General features: G+C 53.7%; 1 protein-coding gene across 1 annotated transcript in view; it reads right to left on the bottom strand.

Annotated features, from left to right (window-relative positions):
- The window catches only part of Snx29 (sorting nexin 29), a 384,257-nt gene that overhangs the window by 16,041 nt on the left and 348,475 nt on the right, over window positions 1-19,741 (bottom strand). The gene's annotated exons all lie outside the window — the stretch shown is intronic.

The raw sequence follows: 19,741 nt of genomic DNA, 5'->3' as shown, positions 1-19,741 counted from the left end.
CAGTGGTGAAGACACAAATCGAGGACCACAAGGTAAACACGTAATTACTAATCACGCTCAGTGCTATGAGAGGAGATTAATTCTGCTTTCAGTTTTTAAAAATATTGTCATTAAAAATCTTCATCTTTAATGACAATATCATTGCTTCAGGAGGATTTTTTTATTAACAATTTCCACCTTGATAAAACTAGGACATCTGGTGGCACCCTGCTGGTGTTGTGCACATGTGCCCTGTCCCCTACAGGACTCAACCTAATAGGGGTGGCACTGAACAGCCCCTGAATATGGGGGTAGGGGCACTCAGAGGCTTGAGCTCCACACCCATCACTCGGCCCCCTCCCCCAGCACCGCCTGGCCTTCTTAGACACGTGCCCAAGCCAGCAGAGGGCAGTGCTTGGAGCCCTGTGATACCATGCCGTCCCGTTTGAAGTCCTCGACAGTTTGGAGTGAGGGGCCTACAGATTCTATAGCCAGCCCCACCGCGCCCCACTGCACTGGTGGGCCCTGGCTCAACAAAGACACCCTGGGCTGTATGGGTGCCAGCCAAGGCTTCCTCTGAAGCTCCTTCTGGGCTAAAGACCAAATGGGGTGTGTCAGCGTCGAGCAGGGAGAGGGCAGTGGCAGGGTTGTTTCAGCCTCACAGCAACATGAGGAGTGTAGTCTGATGAAGGACAGGTGAGGACAGGCAGCCCAGAGCAGATGGCACCTCACCCCCGGCCCTGTGGATTGCGGGGGCACCCCCCTCTGCTCCCCGTGCTGACACAAAGCTGGTCTGCGGCAGGAGCTCAGTAGAACCTGTCTAACGAGGCCGTGTGCTGAGACAGCACCTAGAAAACCTGCCCGGCACCCAGTCTCCGCCAGAGCATTCCTACCAAGCCCTGCCAAGGACCTGGACCTGGCATCTCTAATCCACGGTCAGCAGTTACCAAATGAAGACACAGGATGCCCAGCGCCATGTGAACTTCAGACAAACAGCAAATGCATTTCCAGCCGAAGTATTCCCCCAGAGAGAACCTGCCATGCCGCACGGGGACACCACCCTGGAAACTGTCGGTTGTTCATCTGAAATTCAAACCTCACCAGGCACCCCCATCTCTGAGCACCAGGAAACTGTTGCCAGCAGGAGCCCCTTGGGGCCAGCCAAAGTCACCCCCCGATGAGTGCATCTTTGAAGACCTTCCCCAGAGGATGGCAGCACTCGAATGGCCATGGGTCACTAGCATCACTGCCAGCAGGGTCCCTGGCCAGGCTGGAATCCCACATCACCTGGAGAGGCAACTGTGGATGAGGAAGACACCGGGCCCAGAAAGGCGAGGGCCCTCCCAAGCCAAAGCCACTGGGCTCTGCAGGCCGGGTTGTGTTCTCCGGTGTCTGTCACGGTGTGGATGGGAGGTGTGCCCCAGATGCTCCTGTGAGACAGTGCAAGAGCGTGTCATGAAGTAACGAGGTGTGTCCTAATCAGAGACCACAGGGGACAGGGCACGGCTAGAGGAAGTATGTCACTGGGAGTGTGCCTTTGGGGTTGATGTTTTGTCACTGGTGAGCAGAGCTTTGCTTCCTGCTTGCCAAGGGCTGAGCCGCTTTCCTCTGCCATGATGTTCCTCCTCATCTCGGACTTAGAGTGGAGTCGGCCGACAATGAACTGAACCACTGAAACCAGGAGCCAGAACCCTTTTCCTCCTCTGTTGTCCTCGTCAGGTCTTTTGGTCACAGCGCGAGGGCTGACTGAACAGTCCCCGAGCCCCCACCAGTCATTAAGCGGTTACACACCCTTCCTCAGGAAGGTGGCTACTGCACCAGGTCAGAGCTGAACGGAGTCATCAAGTCTCGTCTTTAATCTGCACAAGAAACCCTCGAAGACAGCTTGAGAGGCTGCTGCAGGAAGACGAGCAAGAGCTAATCAGCCCTGGAGGAGCCTGGGAAGATTCCTTTTTTGGAAGGGGAGGCTCAAAGCACTCTGAGTAACAAGAAGAGATCACAGATGGTCTCTCAGTCTTCCCGTGGGGCTTAGCTGAGCCACGGAGGCCTCCACCCTAGAGTCTAATGTGCCCTCAGCACTTGTCTAAAACCTCCTCTCACCCTATAACGACTTGGCAGAGATGGGGGTTGTCCCCTGGAGGAACCCCAAATGCCCAGGCCTCACAGTGCCAGGTCCTGCTGTGAGCACAGCCACCATGGCAGCCGTCTCCACTTGAAAACCAAGCGCCGGTTACCTGAGCTGTTCAAAGGAAGCAACAGGATCTTGACGTCTTCATCTGGGCCCTCTATGCTGGACCGACCCAGGCTGCCACCTGAGGCTCACGAGGGGGAGGGTCTTGCCCAGGAGCTCAAAGTGATAGCCTCCCTCAACCCGCACAAGAAAGATCTGCAGCTTCCCCTACACCAGGCTTCCGTTCAGATTCCACATCCAGGTTGGCTTTAGCAGAAGCCACCTACCACCTCTGTGCCCAGGCAGGCAGGGCTGCGTGACCTCCAGCCTCTGTCCTGGATGCCGTTTCCCTGTGGTCTCCTCCTAATCTCCACCTGAGTCTCTGCACATAACTGGGTAGAAGGTGACCTGACGGTCATGGAAGACCTCAAAATGAGTCATAGAACTATGGTTTCCTGGGGCTATGATTTTTTTTTAAATGAAAATCTTTAAAGACATCAAGAAGTAAGGGAGGCAGATGGGAATAGGAAGGACAGTAGGACGAATCAGACATAACTCTCCTCTGTTCATATATGAAGAGGTGTATCCTAACCAGTAGATTGACCCACTTACATGGATTACCAACCAGTAGATTGACCCACTTACATAGATTAACTGGGTGGTAACTATAGAGGGTAGGGCATGGCTAGAGGAAGTGTGTCACTGGGAGTGTGCAAGGATGTGTAACTCCACATCATGTACTAGAATGGGACCCTAACTAGAGTAAGTCATACTCCGCATGTTTATAATATGCCAAAATATACTCTACCATCATGTATAGCTAAAAAGAACAAATTTTTAAAAATACACATGGGATAGAATAAAAAGAATTTGCTGTTTTGACATCTTTAACGAATCCCTGTAGCGCTTCGTCTAATGGTCTCTGCCCTTCTCCCCATCTGCTTCATCCTCTTTGCTAGAGTGTTTTAAAGTAGATCGCAGCCATCATGCCTGAGTGTGGGTTTCTAAACACTTAAGAACATTTTCCTATTTAACCACAACACCATTATCACCTCTAATAAAATCACTGCTAATTGGTTAATGCCATCTAATAGCTAGTTGTATTTAGGAGCATTTGGGTTTCCAGAGCTGCAGAGCCTCCTGCCTTTCTGCTTGGAATCGATTCCCTCTTGGGGAGGTTCGAGTTCTGGCCTGGCAAGGACAGTCCCGCCATTTTCTCCACAGGCGCTAAAGGGGGTTCACAGACAGTGTGGCCCACGTCTATGTTTTGTATAAACTGAGCAATGTTTAAAAACAATAATCAGGAGACTTCTGTAAAAAATCCAGGTTCTTGGCTTCCCTATAAAAAGGATCAGTCCTGCTGGTGGGCAAGAGCTGGTCAGCAAGGACGCTCAGGAGCTGGAAGCACAGTGCCACCGTCCTGCGCAGCCTCCACGAGCCTGCGAGTTTGCAGCCCCTACTTTACCCCACATGAGTGGCTGCGGCCTGGCAAAGCTGCTGCAGGGGCCACGATGTGCAGGATCCACATGACTGAGTCACATTCCCTGAGGCTGCGCGGTGCCACCTACCGGCTCTGAGCCCTGGTGTGTGAAATGGGAAGAAGGGAGTGCCCTTCACAGGTGAGGGCCTGGGGGCCAGCATGGCCTGCTAGGCTCCTGTCCCTCAAGGCATAGGATGTGGAGGGGGCGCTGGGGGACCAGGACCCACAGGTGCTGGGGAGGCACATCGGCAGGCGGGATAAGCAAGGGTTTCACTCAGAAGATGCTGCTGCCCCAGCTGCCTGGAGGAGCAGCAGCCAGGTCCATCAGGTGGTCCACAAGGGCACCCTGGGGAGGGGCGGGCACGCCCAGAATGGGAAATGCAGGAGGGAGCCTGACACAGCTGCAGAACAGAGGCCTGCGAGGAAACACTAGTCAAAGGACAAGTAGATGTGGGGGATGGAGAGGCAAGGCAGGCCGCCTGCTGCCGAGGTCCAGAGGAGGAAGGACGAAGGCCCCAGTGGAGGAGTGGGACGGAGAAGGAAGGTGGCTTCTGCAGCCATCTGGGCAGGGAGGCAGAGGACCATGTCACAAGTAAAACCGTCCTGCAGAGACCTGTCTGTCACATGGGGCACACAAGAGCTCATTGTACTCACAGGGGCTTGGGGTCATCTGAGTTTTTTGGTTGTGCTCCTGGGGCAGCAGCCCCAACACAGAGTGGAAGGGATGGACGGATGCCAGCCAGGTCCCTCTGGGCCGTCTAATGAGTCCTTGTTGCCTGTGGCCCCACTGCCATGGGGTGTGGTGGCCTGATAGCAGTAGAATTGTCAGTACCCACTTTTTTTTTTTTTTTTTTTAAAAAAAAGCATTCTAGACTATTTTAATGGGAACTTTTTCTCTCCAGAAAAGGTATTTTGAGCCTCAAGAAAATAGACACCATCAAATTAAGAATAACTGTTCTAATGAAATTCATCTGGAAAAATAAGAGACCCAGAATAGCTAAAGCAATCCTTAGCAGGAAGAGTGAGGCAGGTGGTGTCGCTATATCAGACCTTAAACTATACTACAGAGTAATAGTAACAAAACAGCATGGTACTGGCACCAAAACAGACTGGTAGACCAATGGTACAGAATAGAGGACACAGATACTAACCCACAAAATTACAATTATCATATATTTCACAAAGGTGCCAAAAACATGAACCAGAGAAAAGATAGCATCTTCAACAAATGGTGCTGGGGAAACTGGAAATCCATATGCAACAAAATGAAATTAAACCTCTCCCTATCTCTCACCATACACAAAACTTAACTCAAAATGGATCAAGGACCTAGGAATTAAACCAGAGACTGTGTGTCTAATAGAAGAAAAAGTAGATCCTAATCTTCATGTGGGATTAGGCCCCAACTTCCTTAATAAGACTCCTATAGTGCAAGAATTAAAACCAAGAATCAATAAATGGGATGGAATCAAACTAAAGTTTCTTCTCAGCAAAAGAAACAATCTGTGAGGTGAACAGAGAGCCTACATCCTTGGAGCAAATTGTTACCCGTCACACAGAGCACTAATCTCTAGGGTACAGAAAGAACTCAAAAAGCTAAGCACTGAAAAAAACAACCCAATCAACAATGGGCAAAGGACCTGAACAGACACTTCTCAGAAGAGGATATATAATCAATCAATAAATATATGAACAAATGCTCATCATCTCTACAGAGAAATGCAAATAAAAACTACTTTAAGATATCATTTCACTCCAGTCAGAATGGCAGTATTATGAAGACAAATAACAATAAATGTTGGCGAGGATGTGGGGAAAAAGGCACACTCATGCATTGCTGGTGGGACTGCAAATTGATGCAGCCAATCTGGAAAGCAGTATGGAGATTCCTCGGAAATCTGGGAATGGAACCACCATTTGACCCAGCTATCCCTCTCCTCAGACTATATTCAAAGGACTTAAAAACAGCACACTAGAGGGACACAGCCACATCAATGTTTATAGCAGCACAATTCACAATAGCTAAACTGTGGAACCAACCTAGATGCCCTTCAGTGGATGAATGGATAAAAAAAATGTGGCATATGCACACAATGGAATATTACTCAGCATTAAAAGAGAATAAAATCATGGCATGTGCAGGTAAATGGATGGCGTTGAAGAAGATAATGCTACATGAAGTTAGCCAATCCCCAAAAAACAAACGCTGAATGTTTTTCTCCGATATGAGGAGACTGACTCAGTGGGGTAGGGAGAGGGAGCATGGGAGAATTAGATGAATTCTAGATAGGGCAGAGGGATGGGAGGGAAAGGAAGGGTACAGGGGATTAGCAAGGATGGTGGAATGTGATGAACATCATTATCCAAAGTACATGTATGAAGACCTGAATTGGGTGTCAACATACTTTATATGCAAACAGATATGAAAAATTGTGGTATATTGTGTAATAAGAATTGTAATACAAAAAACACAAGTACATGTATAAAGACATGAATTGGTGTGAACATACTTTATACAAAGATGAAAAATTGTGCTCTATATGTGTAATAAGAATTGTAATGCATTCCGCTGTCGTGTATTTAAAAAAATAAAATCAATGAATAGTAATCTAAGAAATAAAATTAAAGCAATAAAAAGAATTGTAATGCAAAAAATAAAGTACATGTATAAAGGCATAAATTGATGTGAACATACTCTATATGTGTAATAAGAATTGTAATGCATTCCGCTGTTGTGTATTTAAAAAAATAAAATCAATAAAACTAAAAAAAAATTAACTGTTCTAAACATGATGGAATGCTGTGAACAGTTAACAAGCAGGGCCCTACACTTTGCCCACATTGTCCTTGGGCTCTTCCTGGCAGAGGGCCACATACCACCCCCCAGGGCAGGGCCGCCCTGGTTATCCCTAAGACTACCATGACATAAGATAACCAGTCCATCAGAAGTGTCTCTTGAGAGAGAACCATGTCAGAGCCAGCTGATATGACAATGTTGCTGGCTAGAAAATTCCAGAACTTTGAAAGAGATTCAGAGACCCCAGCATTGAGGTCTTCTGGCCCCGAGACAGCATCCCGTGCCCACTAGGACAAGACTGGCCCGCCAACCCTGTTTCTGTTTCCAGAGCACAAAGGCAGGCCAGGTTCTGGCCAATGTAAGGTGACAGGAGTGAGGCAAGCAGAGTTCAGGCCTAGCAGCAAAAAGGAAAATCTCCTGCAAGTCTCCCTCTTCTCCCTGCCCCCTTCTGGGAGAACGGAGGCCCCATGTGAATATGGCCGAGCCATGCGAAGAAAGGCGAGCTCCCAGAGTCCCCAGCTCTGAGTTGGATCTGGGACCTGAATAGGAAACGAGCTCGTGTTGCAAGCCATCAAGTGGGATCTACGCCGCTTGCTGGTCAGAGGTACCTGTGTCACATTTGCTGGCTCACTCACCACACCTGGGGCACTGGGCATCCAAGGAACATGCCCTGGTAAACAGAGGTGTCTCATCATCACAGAGCTTAGGTCCAGGAGACAGTAAGCAGGACATGAGTGCGTAAGGATGCCGCTGGGGCAGAGACAGCTTTAGCCGGTGAGGAGGAAAGGAAGCGCCTGGGAGGAGGCCTGAAGAAGAGGCCTGAAGAATGAGAGGAAGGAATCCCAGGAGCAGAGGCCAGCAAGGAGCCTGCTCGGCTCCTCCAGGGAGGGGATGCTGGTGGCAGGGCCCAGGCTGGAGGCCAGGGAGCTGAAGAGTTGTAATTGAGACCTAACCCAGGAGGGACTTGCAGAAGGGTGCAATCATTCATCTGATCATTCAACTGTCTGGTGACATGTTGGCTCACTCATTCATCCATCAGACATTCCTTGAAGGCCTACTGTGATCCAAGCTCTGAGAATAGAAAGATAAATAAGCCTGGATCCCGCCTTTAAGGAGCTTACAGTTACTTGGGATCGTTACAAAACAGTGCGACAGAACCACACTACACACTTGATAAAGGCCTGCTGGGGGCACATGGGGACCATGACAGGGTCATAGTAAGTACTAGGAGGAGAAATGTCAGGGGTGGTGGCAGGAGGAGTGGTCGCTATCGTGAACGTTCAGCAAGCGTCTCCTCTGCCAGGCCCTGGGCAAGGCACTGGATACATTCTGTGTCACTGTACTCTGTACTCAGCATCCCACTAGGTCAGGGCTTCTTAGCATTCCCATCTCAGAGGGAGGAAGCTGGACTCAGGAGTCAAGCACCAAGGACTCAGACACAACCACACAGGGACAGGGGTGGAGACAGGAGTGGTCCAGGCCCTTACGGCTCACTCTGCTGTAAGACAGGGAGGGCAAGGTGTTCCAGGCAGAGAAGAGCCCGAGATGCAAGACTGTGGTGTCCTAGAGGGACAGGGACCACAGGACTCAAGAGTGGGGGCAGTGAACCTGGGAGTCGGAGGGGGAATGCTGGGGGGACCCTGGGAGGCCACACTAGAGAATCTGGACTCCACCCTCAGGGTGACAGGTGTTTAAGCATGCAGCGACAATCAGCCTTCTAGGAGACTGGAAAGGGTTCTGACACTTGGGTTTTAAAAGCCACTCTGCTTGTCCCTGGAGTGCTGAGAACCTGCCTTCCTGTTTTCAAGCACTAGGCCCCAGGAGGTGGGGATGCAGGCCTGATTTTTGCCACTTGAGTCAGGGGGAGTGGGCCACAGTCCTCCACGAGTGCACGCAAACCTGTGGACTTTGCTGTATCGCAAGTGTAATGCCTAGACTCGCTCACCAAGGCCTGAGCAGCTGTTTCTGGAAAGAACATTATGCAATTGCTAATTGGGAACCTGAGAAGAGAAATTCCTGTTATCGCCACTTTGAAAACCCTCCACGGAGACATCTCGAGCGATGACTAGCGGGCCATGCCGACTCTCCTAGCTGCTCCCAGACATCACTGCGCCCCTTACAAGCTTTTGAGTGGACGTGTTTATCGAAGCTGTCTGAAGTGTCCTCGCCTGAGAAACTCGGGGGAGATAATGAAACTGCCCTGATCTTTGCAGGGGGCCCAGCTCCGCCTGCTCACTCAGGAGGGCCTGAGCTCACAGGGGGCCAAGCAGCCATGAGCCACCTGGACATCATATCCAAAGTACACGTATGAAGACTTGAACTGGGTGTCAACATACTTTATATAAGAGGTCCCTGGACTGGCTAAGGGGAGCTTTTCCCGGGTGGGTGGCCAGCAGTGGGAATGCGCCGGGGGTGGCAGACAGGGGAGGACGAGGACTTCCTTCTTGGTTTTGCGAGGGGAGAGCAGGGCGCCCTGCGTCTCTGTGGCACCCGTGGTGAGACCCTCCTCCTGGAGCCTCTAGAGAGACCACCACCTTAGAGGCTGAATTTGCTGTCCCTCCCCTGAAGGGACAAGGGAAGCCTCCTATGGAGCAGGGAGATGGAAGAGGCTGCCTGAGAGTGAAGCAGGAGGACCCGGCTGGCAGCCAGCAGCCAGAGCCCCGCACTCTGGCTCTTGCCGCCAGGCCCCCCCTCACACCAGTGCTGCAGTCAGTCCTAAGGACAAGACGTGCCGGCCACGTGAAGAGCAAGGGAACCCCAAGCACTCGCTGTACCCCAAATCCTGGCCTCCTGGTGGGATGGGAACAGTGGGAAGAGGCTCCACGTTCAAGATCTGATCCTACCCACCTCCCAGCACCAGAGGCCCTTCCTCTCTGCCCGTCTGTCTCTCCAGCCCCACCCTCTCCCTGGGCAGGAGAGAGGAGCCTCACGGGATGGTTACAACTACTGCTAACCGGGTTGCTAGGGGCAGCCAGACCTTATCCTTGCCCAGCCCAATAGCCCCGGTGGATCCTGGGCCACCTGGAGGAAGCCGCAGTCCTCACTGGGCACCACGCCCACCCATGACCCAGCTCCTCTCGTCCTCTCTGACCCCAGGCCCTTCCACTCTCCTCGAGCCATCTGGGCCTCCTTGAACGTGCCACAGGCACTCCAGGCCCCAGCGCCTGCTGATGTTTCTACCTGGGAGGCTCCTTCTCCTGACAGCTCTCAGGCCACATCCACTTTCTAAACATCTCTGCTCAAATGTGTCTCCTGAGACGCTTCCTGGCCACTCCGAGACCAGAGTCCTGGCTTCCTACCCCTTTGTTTTCTGCACAGTGGTGACAAGATCTACCCTGAGTGCCTGGTGATAGTGCCTGGCATCCAGGAGATGCTAGTAAGTATTTGTAAACAAACTCTCCGCAGACCACCTCTTCATCTGCATAGGTCAGGAGCATCTGAGCTCAGGACCCTTCCACTTCCACTTGACAGACATGCACACCGGGGCACAGAGGAGCTGAGGAACTCGGCTAAGCTCATACAGCAGGCAAGTCAGACTTGGAAGATGACTCAGGTCATTCTGGCTTCTCCCTCTAGAGGCCACACTCACCCACTTTGCCAGCTCTGCTGTGAGCGTCTTTGGGAACGAAATGCTCTACCCAGTTCTGCACTCAGTTCCAGTGAGACTCCAGGGTCACCAGAAAAGTAGGCCTCTGCACCCCTAGCGGGAGGGTAGTTGGAGGGGGAGGGAAGAGGACATATGGAAGGGGTGTCACATGCAGATTTTACCCACTGAACTCTCCTCCTGAGGCCCCCAGCCCCAGGTACCGTGGGCTTCCTCTCTCTTCGGTCTCCTCTGCCCTCTCTCCAACCGCATGGCTCTGTTGGAGACCTGTTGGTTCTGCAAGGAGACTCCTGCCCTGCCACCGTCCTCCCTTGGTCATGGTTGGCACAGGCTCCAGAGGGAGCCCCAGACAAACCCTACAAACCAGTGGGCACAAAAACCTGGTACAGAGACGTTTCTAGCACTGAGTTGTCAGACAGACCAATCCCTTCCTCTTAGGCCCGTGGGGATCCACCTTGGCCGCTCTTCCCGACAGGAGTCTCAGGCTGCCTAGGTGGGGGGCTCTCTTGCTCCTGCCCTGCAGTGCTGCCCACATCTTCAGGGAAGTCAAGGCCCTGTGGGCCCCGGTTCCCTCACTTGTAAGGGGAGTGGGCGGGTCACCTCTTAATTTCCTTCCTCTGGAAACATGGAGAGCTCTTGGCTGAGGCAACCTCCTTCCTTTCATCCAGGACCAATTAAGGCACAAAGAGAGAACCCCTTAAGTTCTCAGCGCCCGATATTCCTGCTAGTTTCAGGGCTTCTCTGTAACACAATAGGCACTGCCCAGCCCCCACAGTCCCTCCAGGACACCACTCAGCTAGAGTGATACCAGGCACAGAGGCCTGATGTCACAGCGCTGCCAGGCCTCGGGAACCCCGAGGTGCTGCAGGGCTGCTGAGAGTCCCCACTCTGCCCAGGACAGTGGCCACTGGCAATCGCCACAGTCTGCGCAGACTTCCTTCCTGTTTCCTTATTTGGCTCCAGAGCCACGTCCCTTCCCCAGAGTTGCTTGGATGTCCCCTTTTGCTCTTTTCCCTCTCTATTTCAGGATGGCTCGAGAACGGGAACAACTAAGCCGAGCAGAGGAAGACGGAGGGGATTGCGGTCATGACAACAGCTGGGGCCTGAGCTGGCCCTCGGGGGCCTGAGCTGGCCCTCGGGAGCCTGGTGAGGAGGCCTGTCTCACCACCCCCCAAAGATGAGGGCCCGAGCTCACCCCCAGGGCACTGCTAGAACCAGCTGGGCAGGGTGCTGGGATCTGAGCCCCGTGGGCTAACACAGAGCCCTGCTCCTAGCCCCCTGGCACACTCACAGGAGGAAAGCAAATCAGCGTTCCTTAGAGGCACTGAGCTGAGCACAGTCAGGGTTTGGGTTCCCTGGGGCAGTCTCACTCCACTGTGGGATCCTGGGGGAACTAGGACCCAAGAGGCTCCTTCATTTTGCCAAGGTCACACAGGATGCACAAGGGCCAGGACTCAGATTCTGGACTCTCTGACCCAGTCCCCACCCTTGTCGTTCTACTTGATTTCTGCCCCCAACTCCGTGTAGCACAGTGGTGGCAAAGGAAACCAGGAGCCCTACCTTTTACAGCAGGTAAGGCCCTCCCAAGGAACTAAAAACATCCTCCTGACAGACACGTAGGGAAGAGTGGGCACGGCCAACCACGGCTGTGACGTCCTGTGCACCCGTCCTCCCACCCGACACAGCACCACCTCCCCAGAGCCCTGATGACCATGTCCTTCTCAGGTCAGTGAGCAGGGGGGCAGGCAGGCAGAGGCCTCCCAACTCATGGAGCTGGTCCTTACAGAGCTGCAGGGGGAGGGAACCCATGTCCCCTGGTTCCACCTCAGCGCCTGGTGGCAGCCCTCAGGAGGGTGCGAGGGGCTGCTGAGGACTCCCTGCCTCTGTGCGATTCCCAGGAGGTGGGCTGCCCCAAGCCTGGGTTCCAATGGCCCCTGGGGGGACCCTGCCTGTGAAGGGAAGGAAAACCAGACTCAGGAACTCATCACAAACCCCGAGACCCACTCCACACTTCCTCCACAGGAAAGGCCGGGGCTCTGCACCTGCGCCAGGCTGCGCTTCCCTCCTCCAGGAGCTCCGTCCCGAATGCGGCCGGGGGCAACGCGGCCTCCGCCCCAGACCACTGCTTGTAAGAGCTCATCGTCAAACAGAGGACGGCAGACCACAGCCCCTGGGCAGGCGGCTCAAGGAGGGAATGCCCAGGAAGGAGCTTGGAGAACAGCATCCACAGGGTCACCAAACTGTGCTGGGCATCAGACAGAATGCGAGTCCTGCCAGCCATCCGCAGTGAAGACCCACCCCATCACAGGCCTGGGAATGAGCATCGCTGTCTCAGGAGGGCAACAGGGGAGCCACGGGGGGGGAGGGGGGTCACAGGGGGCCACGTGGGGGCCACAGGGGGCTGAAGGCACACTTACACCCACACGATGCCGACGCCGCCCTTTACTGCAGACTCACTGTGTGCAAAGCACCATGGGATGGGCTTGCCGCGTGCTCTGCCACCCTGCCACCGCTTCGTGAAGTAGTTTCTCATGTCTCCACTTTCCAGATGAAGACACTCAGCTTCCAAGACAGTCAGGCCTCCTCCAAGGTGACCCCACTGTGAATCACTGCTGTGCCCGAGTTCAGCACCCCTGAGGCTGTCCCGCCTCTTAAGACCCACGTAGCCACAGCCACAGGACACCTACAGCTCTGCTAAAGCCAGAAAAAAAACCAACTAGCTCTGCAGCTCACATGGGCTGACCAGATACCATGGTTCTAAAACTTCCCTCGTCCCGGGCTGCGGGAGGGTGGAGCATGCGCTTCACAGCAGTGTCCCTTGCTCAGGGTGGGCTGGATGCGTGGCCTGAGTCCCCACAGGCAGGAACTGGCCTGCGATGTCTCTGCACCCTGTGCCACCTGGCACAGGCTGGGCTCCCCGCGGGACCCTGTGGCAGGAAGGCAGCGGGCTCCAGGGAAGCTGAACCCTATTTTTCTCTGTCATCAACTTTGCGCCCCAGTGAGGCCGGGGAGGAAAGGGAGAGGCTGGCTCAAGACTCATGGGAACGACTCTAAGGGGAAGGACGAGTCCACATCCAGATGTGTCTCCTCCAGGGCAGGCAAGCCCCATGGCGGCAGGGTCGGGGTGACACAGGCAAGGGAAGGGGCGGTATAGACAGGCCAGCCACTGCTCGATTCCCAGAACGAGGCCTTGTGGGAAGGTGAGGCCATTACTGCCAGGTGGCTGGGAGTTTTATGTGAAATCTCAGATTTTAAAATATCGAAAATTTGTTTTAAAAAAGTTAAAGACCACGAGGAGCAAACAAAACCCAAGCAACTTAAAGCCACCAATTTAGCCCTGTGATCTAATTGGATATTGCTTAAATTGGAGCACTTTCCACTAACTCACAGTGGCCAGGGTCAGCAGGCAAGGAGCTTAAGCACATCACTCTTGCTCTGGGGACATCCTTTCCCCACCTGTGCAGTGGCCATATGGCCAAGGTCCGTCTCAGAGGATCAGGGCTGATTCCAGCACAGGACACACAACACATAACAAGTCTCCTGTTTAGAAGAAAGCATGATTCAGGATCCTCGTCAAAAAACTACCATGTGTTGGAGCAGATGAAAATATTGGGTCAAATTAAACATAGTGGCTTAGACGACCAGGGAACTCCACTCACAGTATTTACTTCGAGAAATTCCAGGCCGGACCACACACGGGGTGACACACAGAGAGATCCCTGCAGCTGTGTTGGAGTGCGAGACAGTTGGAAGCCACACAGGGGCATCTCTGGGGGAAAGCACAAGTGAAACGGGGTGATGACGCCCAAAATGTGGAGGACAGGCACTGCAGCAAAGTGCAGGGAGCACAGCCCCAGGGAGCCCAGACACTGCTGAGCGAAGCAGGAGGAGGACGTGCTCAAGGTCATGCAAGTGAGTTAAGAGCACAGACAGATGACATCGAGAGCCCCTCTAGAAGGAACACGTACCGTCAGATACAAACCCCTGCAGCAGCCACTTGTGGTGGGGACAACAGGAGGTGGGGGAGAAGGGAAATCGACCAGGGCCTCACAGTGACCACAGCACAGAGTGGCAGGAGCGAGGAACAACACAGACCCGCTGTTTTGTACCCGAGTCCAGAAAGGAAAATGGAAAGGAGAGAGAGAGATTTCTCATGTCCACGCCAGATTCCTGCAAGGACCTCCCTCCATGGCACCTAGGGACCCACACAACCTTAGGTTCTGGCACATTCTGCCCTGAAAAGCTCCCAAGTCTCCTAAGCTGGACTGAGTTGTAGAACTCCAACCAGGAACTCAAGAGTGCTCCCAACATTTACGCCCTGTCTCCCTGGGGACACCCTACCCTCCTGTCCCCAGACTTCTTAGTACTTGTTCTGGCTGTGCAGGCCCCAGACCAGTACAGTGACATGTACTGCCACTCCCCCATTACCAGTGCACAGGTCCCCACCCCCCTAGGCCTTGGGCCATTTCACAGTCCACTGAGAGTGCCCTGGCCACTCAAACTGGGTCTGGTTGGAGGTTCCCAGAGGTTTTAACAGTGGTGACACATTACCTGGGACCACCTTAATCATCTTAGTTGTAGTCTTCTTGATCACACAAACTCCTTGTGGCTGAGGCCAGGGTGGCAATGGCTGGCTGGCCAAACAGCTCAGTGGAGAACAAGTGCTACCACTGGCCAACGTGCACTGCCGCCTTGAGCCGAGGGGGGGACCTTGTGAATGCCACCTCCAGCTCCAACCAAGAGTCACATTAGAGGCTCAAAGAAGTCACGTGCTGTGGCCATGATCACAGCCCAGGACCCGGCTCCTTCCACTCTGCTTCAGCACCGTGCCCCTAAAGGGGCCTCCTTTCAGGCTGGATGTGGCTGGGAGAAACAAGTGACCTTCAAATCCAGCCAAGGAAGAGAAGGTGGCGAGCCATCAAGGACAGAGACAACAGACCAGCAGCAAGGCCACACCCAAAGCTGCTCCCACAGCAAAGGCCTGGATGGCAGCCTCCTGCACTGCCACAAGCAGGGCCAGACAGCGGGAAGAAGTGCCCTGCCGGACACAGAGATGGACGGCGAGCTGGGGGAGCAGGATGCTCTGCGGCCATCGCCTCAGGGAACGGGAGCCTGCAGGGCCAGCTCGTCCTGCTTCAGAGGGGGAAGCTGCATATCTGGAGGGGAGGGAAAAACTCTCAATTCTCAAATCACTTGGCAGCTGATTCAAACACTTGATATCATGGTGCAGACCAAACAAAACTATCTGCAGGTCTTCCAGAAGCAAGAGAAGAAATCAATAGGCCGTCAAAATAGAGCTGGCAAGACTGGTTCCACCCACTGGGACTCACCCCCGCTGTGCTGCAGAGGGGTGGGCCGGCTCCACGCTTCCCAAGGTCAAGCACATGTCCAGAGACAATCCAGACACACCAGGAAGCAGGGGAGAAGCTCACCCTGCAGAGCAAGGCTGGGGACATACTATGGTGCATTTCCCTGAATCCCCGCCTATGATTAGAATTGATAAAAACGGAAAATCCAGCAGGGACTAGACGTGCAAAACATGGCCTTCTACTAAATCTTCAAAAACATTCTTCTCAAAGAAAGGGTGGTATCTCCATTTTATAGAAAAGGATGCCCAGATTCAGAGTCATGAATACATCTGTCCATGGTCATGCTATCTAGTGTCAGAGCTAGAATTTGAATCTATTGTCCACATTGTTCCTTTGTTACAATATGGGCAGTTTATAAAAATTCTCTTCAATTAAAAATCCTTGACTGAGCCTCTTCCATGTGCCTGGTTCCATGCTAAGTCTGGAGAGATGGGAGGTAGAGGTCAGACACCCTATCTCCTGGGAATCCTGAGTTCAATGCAAACCAAATGCAAATCAGATGAAGCAAGAAAAATAAGGGATTCTTCTGAAGTTCTGCTTGAGAATGTTATTTACCCTGGGCACAATTTCTGGGGTCTCCCCAGAAGACGGAAAGCAAAAATAAAATCAGAGTCAGGTAAGCAACCATCCTAGCTACACCAGAGACGTGTCCCCATGCAGGGCTTAGCTTCCTTATCTGTAAATCCAGAGGGTGGCAGCTGTTGTCACCCATGTACTGACCCATTCTGAGCCAGGCCCTGTGCTAGGAGCTGGGACCCAGGGGTGAATGAGGGACCAGGACAGAGAGCTGCTGCTGCTCACCAGACACCCGACTGTTCCTTTCCATTTCCCAGCAGCTCAGCAGTGAGGCTGGGGCCACCGGAGCAGGTCTGGCCAGTGGGTGGTGAGACGTGGCGGGACCCAGTTCCAGGAGGGTGGACTTGGATCTGGTGTCCCTCATTTCTCTCTTCAAAGGAAATGTGGCTAGAGGTGGGGTGGTACCCTCTCCCCCAGTGCTCTTTCAGATGTGTTCCACATTTCTCTTCAGTCACCAATGGCCAGCAGTGGCTGAGCTGGGATTGTCCACTCCATTGCACAGATGGGCCAGTGTGGCACAGATCTGCAGGGTTGCCAGGGTGAACCTGGGCCTGAACTTCAGATCTGAGAACTAAAAGGGACTTCAGAGGCTTTCAAAGGAGATTGCTACAGGGTTTCCCCAGAGCGTCTTGAGGGGAGGCCATGTCTCAGGAGGAGGGGAAGCTCCAGGTCAATGAATCTTCACCCTTTACCTGTGTGAATCATTGGGAAAGACGACCTTCTACTGAGAGCTCACAGAGCGCTAGGTCACTGTGGACATTTTCCACATTATCTTATTTAGTAATTATTAGAGTAATTGATAATTAAAACACCATCACCCTTATAAACCCTTTATACAAATGAGGAACTTGAGGCACAAAGGTGGGAGATACTCATCCAAGGTCAAGCATCCATTGAGCAATGGAGCTCTTCTCGGTGCTGACTGGTGGCACAGTGTGGCCCAAATACAGACAAGGAGGACCTGGGAGGGCCATGCTTTCCTTACTGTCTTGAGGATCTGGAAAAGCAGCGGCCACCTCTCGCCCTGCTTCGGTGCGGGCATTGTAGGCACGCCTGCTGGCCACCAAAAACCCGAGGCGTCTGCTGCGTCCCCACAGCTCTCCAGACCCACCTGGACCCTAAGAGCAGGGTGTGGCAGAATCCCCGTCCATCTGCTGCTGAGCCTGAAGCAGGCCTGTGAGGAGCCTGGTCAGTGCTTCCTGCTGGATCTCCCAGTGTGGGCGGCAGGGAGGAGTGAGCAGAGGCGGGATGAGGACTGGGCCATGTCAGGCCCGCTTGGCTGGTGCATCTCTCCGGCCTCCCCCAGAGATTTATGTGCCTGTCCAAAATGAGCTGTGGGTCCATCACCCAGCATGCAGGCCTCTTCTGCTACCCAGTAGGTGAAACCCAAATGACAGCTATCGCTAGCTTCTGAGAGCCCTACCACCTCTCATTTTCCCCCTCGCTCTCTCGGGAGCTGAATGGCTCACTGTGGCTGACAATGGTGGGCAAAAGTCTTTTTTTGCTTGTTAAGTCAGAGAAATTCTACACCACGTGGCTTCTGACTTGACTCTTCTCTACCCGGGTCACGGCTCCAGCACAGCTCTAGAGGAAATCCCCTTTAGCTAGTTGATGTCATTGGAGATCATCAGAGGTGACCTGCAAGTGTGTTTCCTGTCCTTCCTCCCTTTCCTCTTGGTGAACATGACTGCTGAGCTCCTGCTGTATTCTCAGTGGCTGGCAAACAGTAAGTGCTCAAGAGAGGGGTGCTGAGTGGCAGGGTGAACGGGACGTTCCTGCAGGTCTGCAGGTGCCGTCTCTCTCCCTGGGCCTGCCTCTCTGGCCAGCCCCCTCTGTGCTAGCAGCTTCTTAGAAAGGCGACACCCCTGTAGACACCACGCTACTCCTGCTTGTGTGATCAAGGTCCAAACTCCTCAACTCAGCCAGGTAGGTGGCCCTGCCTGGCTCTCCTGCCTCATCAGACATGCGCAGTTCTGCAACCTGCACCCAATGAGGCGGCGAGCCCAGTGCATGGCAGACACAGGGGAGGCCACAAGTGGGTGACGCCTTCACCACGTGAGGGAGTCTGCCCGAGGAGGAGGCCAACGCAGAAAACAGCAGGCAGAGGAAGGAACCAGGGGACAGATGACAGCCAGAGAGCCCACAAGCACCCAGAGAGGCCAGCAGGGCACTGGCCAACGACCTCATCAAGCTCCTGGACCCAGACATTCCCAGAGTTGGAACCTTGGCTTCAATTAATACAGAGAAATAGATTCTCTTTCAAAAGTAACAGTGTGATGTTGGTTTGTCACTTGGCAGCGAGAGAACCCTAGACACTGTCCTCTCCCCCGGGCTCCCATCCTCTGGGCAGAACCTCCCCACAGCACCTGCTGGGTCCCCCTTGACTGTGGGGTCCCTGGGCAGGAAGCGCGTGCTCTTCCTGTCTGTAGCTGGCGGCCCACCGGGTAGCCTTGGTGCGTCAGCTCACCAGCGAGGGTCTGGAGACGGGAACGACCTTGCTCTTGTTTTACTTTAGGGTCTGACAAGAGCTCGGGGCTGCCTCTGCTCCCCAGAGTGCTTGTTTTCAGACTTCTGAATCAGACCCTGGTGCTGACAGGAAGGGTGGGCCCAAGCTGTTGAGAAGGCCCAGGGGCCAGAGTTGACTGCTGCTGTGCTACTTGCTCACCTAGACTTCACCTGAGGCTGGTCCCATCCCGAGGCCACCCCTCCACCCTGTCCAGATGAGAGCTGAGCACTGCACACAAGCCTGGTCTGTCTGCTCTCGTGGAAAAGCCCTTCTCCTCTGTCTCTGCTGAATTCTTCAACAAGTCTGCCCGGAATGCCCCTGGGGAACAAAACTCAAGAGCCGTCAGTTCAGTGAGTGCAGCAACCAGGGCGGGCAGGCACGGGCCCAGCTCAGGGGTCGGCTCCCTGTCAGTGCTTGCCAATCACTGCCCAAAGGACATAGAGCCTAAGAGGGAGAGCAGCTGTCCTTGCTGGGGAGCCGCGTACTCTAAGCTGCCCACATGTCTGGACCCCCACCACCCACACTAGCCCCTGCACAGGTGGCTCATGGCCCGTGCTGACCGCATCTGTGCTGGACCTTTGATCATGGCCCCCTCACACTGAGGAGGATGGTCACCTATGCAAGAGTGGCTTTTCTGCAAGGCCCCATCGCTGCCAGGTCAGACTCCAGGTCCTTGTGTGAACTCATTCCCCTCTCGTCCTCAGGGGCTTTGCGTCAGCTCCACCCTCATCAGAACCTGCTGGCAGATGTTCTGCCATGGCTCTGCTTGTCCCCTGCTGTGCTTGCCCCTCTGGCCCTCCTCCACCATGACAGGGACAGCAATAAGACAAGGTTTGTCACCACTCTGAAGTGTTTCTGCAGCTCCCACCCAGCACATGCACATAACTACGTTGAAGCAAATGAGTTTCTGCAGTGGCCCACGCCCAGGATCCCAGGAACTCTGGAGGCTGAGGCAGGAGGATCGCAAGCTCAAGGCCAGCCTCAGCAACTTAGCAAGGTCCCATCTCAAAATGAAAGGGGATGGGCAGGGAATGGAGCTCAGTGGAGAAGCATCCCTGGAACCCATCTCCAGTACCAAGAAACCAAAACCAAAACTAAGTGAGTAACTGTCACAAATCTTGCTAAGCTCAAAAGAGGAAAACAAGGCTCCAAGAAGTTCACGCTGGAGAGATAACTTCCTCCTGCAGGACACGAGGGAGGCTTGACAGGGGAGCAGCCCCGGCCACAGGAAGGGTGGGGGACCAATGTTCTAGAAGAAGC

Source organism: Urocitellus parryii, chromosome 9 (genome assembly GCF_045843805.1).
Source record: "Urocitellus parryii isolate mUroPar1 chromosome 9, mUroPar1.hap1, whole genome shotgun sequence".
NCBI classification, from domain to species: Eukaryota; Metazoa; Chordata; class Mammalia; order Rodentia; family Sciuridae; genus Urocitellus; species Urocitellus parryii.
The sequence above is the reverse complement of the archived record's forward strand: the minus strand, read 5'-3'. Positions and strand labels throughout refer to the sequence as shown.